We start from the raw sequence: 11,062 nt of genomic DNA on the forward strand, positions 1-11,062 counted from the left end.
AAATTTATGCTTTTATTACTTCTTTTTTCCCTCCAAATGTAAAAAAGAAGAAATTGAAATAAAAACTACATAAATAAGAACTAGAAAATACCATTAAAATTTTGATTTAAAAACCTATAATGATATTTGTAGTAAAAAAATTGGTATTTTTGTTTCTTATTTATTTGTTTTATATTTCGCTTCCATCTTTTTTTATTCTTATTTATTTATTTATTTCCCTTCCATTTGTTTTGTAATTGGGGAAAGTTAATATTTTGAATTTTAAATTATAGGTGACAGGTGTCGAGCTTGTGCAATAATAATTACTAAAAAATCCTAATTACCACCACAATTAATTATAAAACAAATCCAAGTACTGGAGCAGGGACCCTAGGTGTGCAATGAATTACTTGATTCACCCTGTTTCCGAAGAGTGTGCTTGATCCGATATGCCAGAATTGTCTATAAAAGTATTAAATTTGTATACAATGGCAAGTAGGGTCGATTCCACAAGGAGCGGGTAGAAAGTTGTTTCTTTCCAAATCAATAGAACAAAATTGGGGGATATTTGAGGGAATAAAAATGAAAATAAAATAAATAAAATTCAAAAGCTAACTCACCAAGTACAATTTACTAAAAATAGCAATTAATAAAACTCTACCCAAAGGATCAACTTTTCAAGCACGATCCAGTTAAATGATTATCGATGCAAAGATATTTCATTCATTCGTCACTAGGTTGGTTATAGCCATCAACAAGTTCTGACAGCCAATTCTTCCTTACTTTTTCGACAGTTAAGGTACGACCATTGACTGCTTTTCTAACCAAAAAATAATCCTAGGTACGACCGTAGGAATTTAATTATCCAGTTGCATTAAAGTTAGAAGAATTCAACCCTAACCAATAAACACGCTAAGAGGGTTTATTTAAATTAGATCTTACGTTTCCCCAACATAAAGTTAATTATGGTGGTTATCACTAATTATCAACTAAATTACGAACAATTTAGTCAATCGTGATAGTAGGCTATTAGATTAAATAAAATATCCGGCCGTTGATACTCAATTAATAAAATAACCATGAACAATTAATCCAGGAAACGCACGAAAAGTAACAAATTGGAAGAAATAGTGAAAGTTCGATTAGATCTCACAGATGTTATGGACCGCGCCTTTGCGTCGATCTTGGAGTAGAGGAGAAATCTAGTCGCTCCTCATCATATCGATCTCGCGTGGTTTAATTAATTCAATCCACACAATTGCCAAAGAATTGAGAAAGATGAAATAAATGAAGAGGCAAACGAAAAGTTTTCATCCTTTTTGTTTCGTGTTCGTACTGAAGAAAAGTAACAGCAAAATCTAAAGAAAAAGTCGTACGACACAAAAAAGCAAAAGCCGAAAACCAAATCGTCTCCCAGGGGTAGCGAAAGGAAAGCTACCCTAAAATTGTACAGAACCAAAGCAAAAGTAAAACAAAATTACATCTGACAGCCAAGGAAAAGAAACTAAAAGCTAAATCTCCTGATTACAAGTGATTCTGGCTTTTTTGAGCCTTTTGTAGCCGCCGCTAGCAGAAACAAAGAAACGTCCCGGAGCAAGACTTTGTCTAGGGATTTTAATCCCATGCATCTCTGCGGTTCACGTGGACCTAATTTCTTGATTGGCCTTGCTGCTACCAATCCCGTGGGTCCGGTTTTTTGGTATCTTTTTACAGTTTTTGACGTGGGCACGCCCTGAGATGAAATATTTTCTGGAAATTCTCCCCAAAATACCACTTTTAACACCAACCACCTGCAATTTATACAAACATCAAATATGAGCAAAATCTCAATACTTCGCATAGTAAGTAACCAAAATTATGATCAAATAATATCACAAAATAGTGCCCAACAATTGTTCTATCAAATCCCCCCACACCTAGACAATGCTTGCGCTCAAGCATTTCGAAACTCGGAAGCACAATCAAGATAGCAACGATTTCATAGTCATCTATACTAACACAAATATCCCGCATTTTCGACAATATCGCCAAAATTAGAACATACCAGACAGGTGGTTATTTAAAGAACATGAATACTATTACACGTCACCTTTAAGAAAATGTATAACTACTAGAAACACTCAAATCAACATCATGGGATGACATTACCATAGACTTACACATTTATCACATCTCCACCACTAAAAAGTGAACTAAATACACAAATTAAAGGGACTTTAATAGGGTTGTAATGGGGTTTAAGTAAAAGGCGGGATAAAAAGGTAAAGACAGGGGGTAATGTGTCAAGAGAATGTTCAATATCCACTACATAACCACAATGCTTTCCGGAGAAATTTCACAAGTAAGGCGTTTCCATTTTCTATTCCACTGTGCAAGTGTCGAAACTCTCTCTCTTTTTTTTTTTTTTTTTGAAGAACGTCTTGCAAGGCGTGGGCACGCTCTATAAGACAGAGTCTTCACCAACTTGTCGATAGCTTTTTTTATTTCCCGATCTCAGATGCACAAAACTGGCACCATACAACTTCTATTCCGACAACACTTGCGACTCTAGATTTATTTGCCTTGCACAAGCAATGAAATTCAGACATCTCTTAACGATATAAGGTTGAATAAGAAAGTCTAAAAAGGTCCTGAGTTATCAAACACGACTAACACACAAAAGAGAAGGATAAAAACTCAAATCGGTTCACTATTGGGAGACAAGATGAAGGCGTGATTTGTAGAAAGTTAAAGAAGGTTAAATCCTAGGGAGAATTGTAATTTTGGTCCCCAATCTATAGTGTATGCCCTTATTGAGTCCCCAATCTATTTCGAAAATCAATTTTGGTCCCTAATCTATTCAATTTTGTGCTAAAAGTGGACAATTGACGGAATTTATTCAATTTCAACCGGAACCATGTCACGTGAGATCACGTGCCGGCACTAAAACCCCCTTTTCAATTTTTTTAATTTTCGAAACACCTTTTTTAATATTTTCAGATCTGTCTTGCCTTTGGACATATTAAACAAAGACATTAATTGCTAAAATTCTCTAATTAAGGACTGGAGCCCACCAAAAAGGTTGAATATTAGACAGAGAAAAAGAAGCTGTCATCCATTACTTCCTTCTTTCCTCATCTTCTTTCTTCCAACTCAAGAAGAAACCCTAAGAGCTTCAATCCCATTCTAATCAGACAAAACCATTTTCACGTCATTGTGACAAAAAGTTGCAAGATCTGGGCAAAAACTTTGTATCAAGTTTTTTCTATTTTCAATTTAGCTCCTCATGGAACCAATGAAAAATTGTGACTACAAGCAGCGAGCAATAATGGTTACTTCTTGGACAGACAACAATCCTGGGAGAAGATATTTCACTTGTGCAATGAAGAAGGTATGATTGTCTCTGTTTCTGATTTCGAGATTTCTGTCTCTATTTTTGAGTTTTGTACTAAAGCTTTATGATATTGGCTGTGAAGGGTGACAGAGGAAAAGGATGCGATTATTTTGAATGGCATGATCCGAAAATGTGTAGAAGGTCAACAGCCCTGATTCCTGGACTACTACATAGCACGAACTCTAAGAATGCTACAATTGAGAGGCTAAGAGTAAGGGAAAGAAAATTACTGGTAGCAATTTTGTTGTTGCTACTTCTGCTGGTTATTGTGTTATTGGTGTAAACTCAAGAAAGTTGGATAGTCTTGGTATCAACTAAGCAGTTCAAAGAAAATGTGTTAAGTATTAGGTTAAGCTAGTTACTGTCTGAACTTAGAGATGAAAGATATTCATCTAGATTGTAATTTGGATTTTTTTTTTGTTGGAATGGGTGAATGTGTAAGTTAGCATGTACTATCAGGCTAGTACATTCTGTTTATTGAATGAATGCATATATTGGATGTTCCAATCTGCTTTTAATTAGTTGTTTTTAAAGTTCATTTACAATTTAACTAGATGTTGAGTTCTCCTTGAAAAATGAATTAAATTTGAGAAACACCACAAAACAGAATGAAAACTTGAATGAAAGTAGAATGTAAAGAAACACCAGAAAACAGGATGAAGTAAATTCACTACAATCGCTGCCTAGAATCCTATATAAAACTTGAAGCAGCAAGCTATGATAATTTCCACAATCCAGAACTTCCAAAAAACAGAATGAAAACTGAACTTCAAAATATGAAAGTAAGCAAAATAAAATGGCCAAAATTCACGTTCACAATCTATGTGCAAGATAAAAGAAGAATTCATTGCTAGATTGGAACCAATGAACAAAAGATACATCCAGTGATCATTACAACCATCAAATAGACACTGTTTTGTCATTTGCCAGAAATGATTACAAAATGGCCAGAATGTCATGTTCACGCTGGCTTGTTCTCAAGATACATCAGTTCCAAATACCAATGTACAAAAGCTACTAATTTGACAAAAGTTACTACTAATCAAATTCAGCAACACAACCACTCCAAAAGCTACCAATTAATAACATTAAATTAGGTACTGATTAGCAACTTCTAAAAGGTACTGATTAGCTACTCTTCAGCTAGTTGATGCTGGCTTTTCCTTTGTCATTCCAAGGTGGATTTGAACATCTCTGATCCTAAAAGGTATCCCTGTTCCTCCTTGGCCAACTGGCTGACAGCTATGTACCACAAAATTCTCTGGGATCCCAAAAGCTTCATGCAAGTTTGGTTGAGCAGTAGTGGCAGAACTGATTATATTGTCATCACCAGTTGCTGGGTTATTCTGTGATGAATCTATTTGTTTTGCATTTCGTTTGGTGTCATTTCTCTACAATACATCAGCATGTAATCACTAAATATTGAACTCACAAGAAACAATAGCATTATGTACATTAAGTAATAAAATTACAACAAATTTTCTTGATATTTTTGTTCTTCTTTTCTTTGCATTTGAAGTGCTGCCCCTGACCTGCAACAAAGCATAAAATGCATTAGCTGCTACAATGTTACAAACATAGTTCATGTATAGCTATTTACACAAATTACACACCTGACTTGCAGAGTTATCTACTCTCATGTCATCCAGTTGTGAGAGACTCATATCCTCCTGATTTGCTTGTGTTTCTTGCCCATGTTTACTCATTTGACTAGCTACAACACCTGCTTCCTCTCGAAGCTTACATGTTCATGTGTTATGGCCTTGCCTACCACAGAATGAGCATTTACAAATTTGACCAAATCTCCTCACCTTCTTGCCCTGCTCCTTTGTTTGCTGTATCTGATCAGTAGATTTTCTCCTCTGTTTCTTTGGTCTTCCTGGTGCTCTTCCATAAGTTGGTGGTAGGGGTGGCTGAACATCTACATCTTTCCACTCATGCTCTTCATTCACAGGTAAAATACAAGGATCAGAACACTTAAGATACGTTTCAACATTGTAACAGTCATCAATGTACTGCATAGGGTCCTTCATAACAATCCACAAAGCTGAAATTGCATGAGCACATGGTATCCCTATCAAATCCCATTTCCTACATGAGCAAGTCCTATCCTCAATATTGACTGCCCACTTTTCAGCATAAGGATCAGCAACTTCAAAACTGACATCATTTGATTTGTAAGGCACACAGTAAGTTGCCTTGTCAATATTAACCTTCATTCTTTTTCTAATTTTTGGGCAGAAACCAAATTTGGTCCACTTTTTCCTAGTTATATCTCTATTTTCTTGCATTCTTTGCATGACAACATGTCTCAATACCTCTATCATGACAACAATGGACCCTTCCCTGACATCTAATATTTTGCTATTAAATGATTCACATATGTTATTCAACAACATATCACATTTAGGGAATGTTCTAAAGTGTGATCTACTCCACTCTGCTGGATTTTTGTCCTCTAACCACTTAATTGCATCAGCATCCAGTTCTGCTATGGCTTCCATTCTTCTTATGAATTGTGCATGAGTAGTTGCCTTAGCTGCTTTCCATAAGACTTGCCTCATGGCTGTCCCTTTAAATCCAGCAGTTACCATATTGCTATGCATATGCTTCACACAAAATCTATGATCAGCCCCTAGAAAAACTGAATCACATGCTTAAATTATGTCCTTTTGCTTGTCACTCATTATGGTCCATTCATAGTCATTATCAATTTTTAGATCCTTCTTATGTAAAGTAAGAAACCAAATCCAGGAATCCTTAGTTTCTCCCTCAGTTGTTGCATAAGCAATTGGATATAAACCATTATTTGGATCAACTCCAACTGCTGTCAGTAATACTCCACCAGCTGCACCTTTGAGAAAAGTCCCATCTAACCCAAACACTGGCCTACAAGCATCTAAAAATCCTTTTTTCACCCCAGCAAAGCACATGTACAATCTTTGAAATTTTCCTTGTTTGGTGACTGAATCACAGTAGTCTTCTGCCACCTTTATTACTACAGTACTACCTGGTTTACTTCTCAAGATTTCATTGATATACTTGGGCAACTTATTGTACTGGTCCACATCACTACCTTGGGTCAACTCCCTGCCAATTTTTCTAACTCTATAGCCTTGATGTCTACTCAAATAGCACTTGTTCTCTTTCATTACTAGGTTTTTGAAACTACCATTATCCAGCTTGGGATTCTCCCTAAACGTGTTAACATATTTTCTGCCAATCTACCCAGATTTCACACTCTTGTTATGATATGAAAACCCACACTTGTATTTTTGCTGGAATGTCCTAACTTCTAGCCTGCCATCACCTTTCATCTTCCTAGTATATATGCACCAGTCACAACATTTTTTAGGACAAATTGCCCTGCATCTAATGGCGTCACTCTTGATAAATTTAAATGGTCTACCCCGCTTGATATTCCAGGTTCTAACTGCCTCTTTAAACTCCTTGAATGTGGTAAATACCTGCCTAATTTCAAGGTTAGGGTTATCTGCATGCTTGGGGTCATACATAAAAGGTCTACAATGACCCTCTTCATCTGAACCTAAGAGACTATCAATATCCGAACCTGAATCTGGTGCAACATCCATGTCAGAGTTATCATCATCAGTATCAAAATTACTCACTGTTCGTCCCCTAGTTTCCTTTACACACTCCTTTTTTTCATTCCTTTTAAACTGCTCTTTTTTGTGATTTTCTACCCCTAACCATTCTAAATTATGATCAACATTTTCTTCATACTCATTGTCATCAGAATTTTGCTCATAATCAAAATTTTTTCCTGAAAATTCTCCGGAATCAAAACCTAAGGTGTATTGACTATCAGATTCATCATCTTCATCTTCTAATACAAAATCTTCATCATCAACATCAGACCCCCACTGTGATGCTAATAACTCACTAAAAGAAATATCTATGTACAATTCAACTACCCTTCCATACTCAAACTGCTCAACACAATAGGCATGCAATTCTCTATCATGCTCTAACAAATGGAAGCCATGTTCCTCTATCAAAATGTGGTACTTTTTGTCACCTATAGCCCCAACCTGACTTTCTAACATTCTATCCATTTCAAAAAGGCTTATACCTGTGATCTCTACATGATCAAATACCCTTAATTCACCTCCCTCATAATGAATATCAGGTTTAGTTTCGCATTTTTCTCAAAAGTGACACTTCATAGTAACTTCCGTGCTATCATTGTCTACATTAAAAAAAACAAAAACAACATAGGCCATAATTTAGATGATAGAAATAGGCGCTACTAGCAAACCAACAATAAAAAATGCATACTTTAGCAAACATTCAAAGACAATGACCATCAATTGCAGTAAAATAAGTCCCACTTGTACAATAAGAACCAGCATGATAAGATCCCGTTTAGAGACACACATGGACCACACCACAAATGACAAATTTTTTCCTTAGTTTTTCAAGATTGGTCGTTAATAAAGCCAAAATTGTCAGATTTTTCCCCCGAAGTACAAAAAACATCTTTTTCACACTATTCTAACATTATAGTTGGCAATTGTGCATATATATCACAAAAAGAAGGCAAAATCCCATACCATAATTAGGTGCTGCCAACTTGTTCATTTCCTTAGGTCTCACTGTCATTTCTACTTTGCAATGCCACGAGTAGCTTCAGCTTGACTGAATTCAACAGATTTTTTCATAATTTTTTCACGTTTTGATTCTTGATTTTGGCTCTTAGGGTTCGGTGAGCTGTTTGCTAAAGAGAGTTTGACTAGGTTGAGCAGTGGACGACAGCTTCTTTTTCTCTGTCTAAAATTCAACCTTTTTGGTGGGCTCCAGTTCTTAACTAGAGAATTTTAGCAATTAATGTCTTTGTTTAATATGTCCAAAGGCAAGACAGAGCTGAAAATATTTAAAAAGGTGTTTCAAAAATTAAAAAAATTTGAAAAGGGGGTTTTAGTGCCGGCACGTGATCTCACGTGATATGGTTCCGGTTGAAATTGAACAAATTCCGTCAATTGTCCATTTTTAGTTCAAAATTGAATAGATCAGGGATCAAAATTGATTTTCGAAATAGATTGGAGACTCAATCCAAGCATACACTATAGATTGAGGACCAAAATTACAATTCTTCCTAAATCCTAAATGCTCTTATCATTTCAAATGCATCCAATTCAACAAAATATGGTCTCGACATATATAAAATAGCAAGTTCTAGAATACCAATACCATGTGTGATACCCACTCAACAACCCAAAAGAAGCAAACAAGAATAATGTACTCGCGCATGTCTCAAAAGCTCCCAAAAGTTTCAAGAATGGGTCAAATCCAACATATTCAACATTCAACGATATTGCCAAAAAAAAGTAAAATGCACAACAAGCATATATAACCACATACACATGCATCCTGATTGTGCAATCCATCATAGCAACATACTCTAACAGCTAACAAATGTAAAAGAAAGTCAACTAACTACCCTTTTTTTTTAGTTTTTTGGTTTTTTTTGTTTGTTTTTTTGTGCAAAAAGAAATAATAGAAACCATCTCCCCACACCTAAAATCTACATTGTCCTCAATGTAGTAAAGACAAATAAAGCGTACGGACAAAAACGGGGAAAAACTTCCCTGACCACCAAGAGGGTGTAGCGAGACACTAAGGTGGAAGAGGATGAGATGACAGTGGTGCGGACAGCGGTGTACGATAGGTGGCTCGAGACGGAAGGCGACGCGGTATTGATGCGGAATGCAGAGCGACAGCAGACGAATAAGAAAAGGGAAAAGAAGAAATTGAAACCAAGACAAAACAAAGGAAATTGAAAAATAGACACTAAGACAAAGGAAATTGAAAAGACCAGACAAGACAAAAAAAAGAGGAAAGTAGAAAAATGGGGTTAGAGATGGTCTTGGTTACGTTTAACTTTCGTTGTCGCAAAGATTGGAAGGCGTGGGCACGCCTTGGAGGGCGAGGTCTTCTGATCATCAAGTTTGACAAATATCCATGCTCTGTGAATACAAGACGCGAGCACGCCTTGTAACATGAAGTCTTCTGCCCACGAATTTGTGCCTCCAACTCAGAATAAAACTGCACAGAAACACCCATGACTTACAATACAGATTGTTTATCAATAGAAACCTAAACTCACTGATTTTGAACACACAAATATGAAATAAAATACAATTGAAATCATTGAATTGCCTTCCAAATAGCGCATTTCTTTAACGTCTTTGGTTAGACGTTAAACAGCACTCTTCAGTCTGGATGTAATTCAGTCTTCTTGTAATCAGTGGCTCTCCTCCGAGATCCAAATAGCCATTGAGCGTAACATTTTTCCTTAATTTTCTACCCATTTTCAACTCATGAATTGCTTTCATCCCATGATACTTGTTCGCAGCAACTTTGAATTTACCCCTACAAGCAAACTCAGAGAATCCTTGCATAGAGGGATTAGTGGCATAAATAGCAAACACAGAATGAGAGTTAACAGGATGTTTAATTGTATCAAAAATATTAAAGTGGACTATTTCTCCATCAAATTCCATCGTGAGAGTACCCTGACTAACATCGATCTTAGTTTGGACAGTACTTAAGAATAGCCTTCCTAATATAATGGGTGATGGATTTGGGGCACTTCTATCATCCATGTAAAGCACATAAAAATCAGCAGGAAAAATTAATTCATCTACTTGCACTAAAACATCCTCAACTATCCCATCCGGATAAGCAAATTTACGATCAGCTAATTGAATTATTATCCTTGTTTCTTTTAAAGATCCTAAATTTAGGGAATCATAGATTGATTTAGGCATCACATTAATAGAAACCCCTAAATCTAGCATGGCATTTTCGATATTAGAACGTCCAATCTTACAGGGGATAGTAAACAATACCTGGATCTCCGCATTTAGGTGATAGTTTCCTTTGTAAAATCGCTAAAACGTTCTCACCTACCAAAATTTGTTCATCCTCCCTCAATTTCTTCTTGTTGACGCATAAGTTTTTCAAGAATTGAGCGTATTTTGGCACTTACTTGATCACGTCCAACAAAGAGATATTGACTGCCACCTTTCGAAACATCTCTAAAATCTTCTTTTTCTTATTTTACTTCTTTGTCTTTTCCAATCTGCAAGGAAAATGAGGTAAGTTAAATTTAATAGGAGTTGAAGGAGTAAATTTTATCTTAGAGTCTTCGCGAATGCTCCCTTCTTCTTCAATTTCCTTTTCAATCTCTTCTTCACTTTTACTCTTTAGGTTCGTAGTCTTAGACCCCTCCACTTCCTTGCCATTCCTCAGTGTCATGGCACTTACATTCTTGGAATTTGTCTCGGATTGCGATGACAATTTTTCAAAAACTTGGAACTCTAAGCGATTAATTACAATTGCCATGTAACTTATTTGAGTCTCCAGATTCTTCATGTCAGATCTAGTTTTCTGCTGGAACTGAGCGGTACTCGTGGTCAAACTCTTGACAATATCCTCCAAAAAACTTCCTGAATTGGGGGATGAAAGTTGAGGCTTTTGTTGCTATAGTTGTTGAAATCTTAGTGGACGATTTGAGAACGAATTTTGTGGCCTGTTTCCATAGCTGAAGTTGGAATGATCTCTCCAACCCGAATTGTACGTGTTGGAGTATGGATCGTACTGCCTACGAGGCACGGGCACGCTTCCAGCCATGTTTACTTGTTCAACCCCATTTTCTTGCAGAATAGGGTATGAGTCAGTGGGGTG

Source organism: Coffea arabica, chromosome 8c (assembly GCF_036785885.1).
Source record: "Coffea arabica cultivar ET-39 chromosome 8c, Coffea Arabica ET-39 HiFi, whole genome shotgun sequence".
NCBI classification, from domain to species: Eukaryota; Viridiplantae; Streptophyta; class Magnoliopsida; order Gentianales; family Rubiaceae; genus Coffea; species Coffea arabica.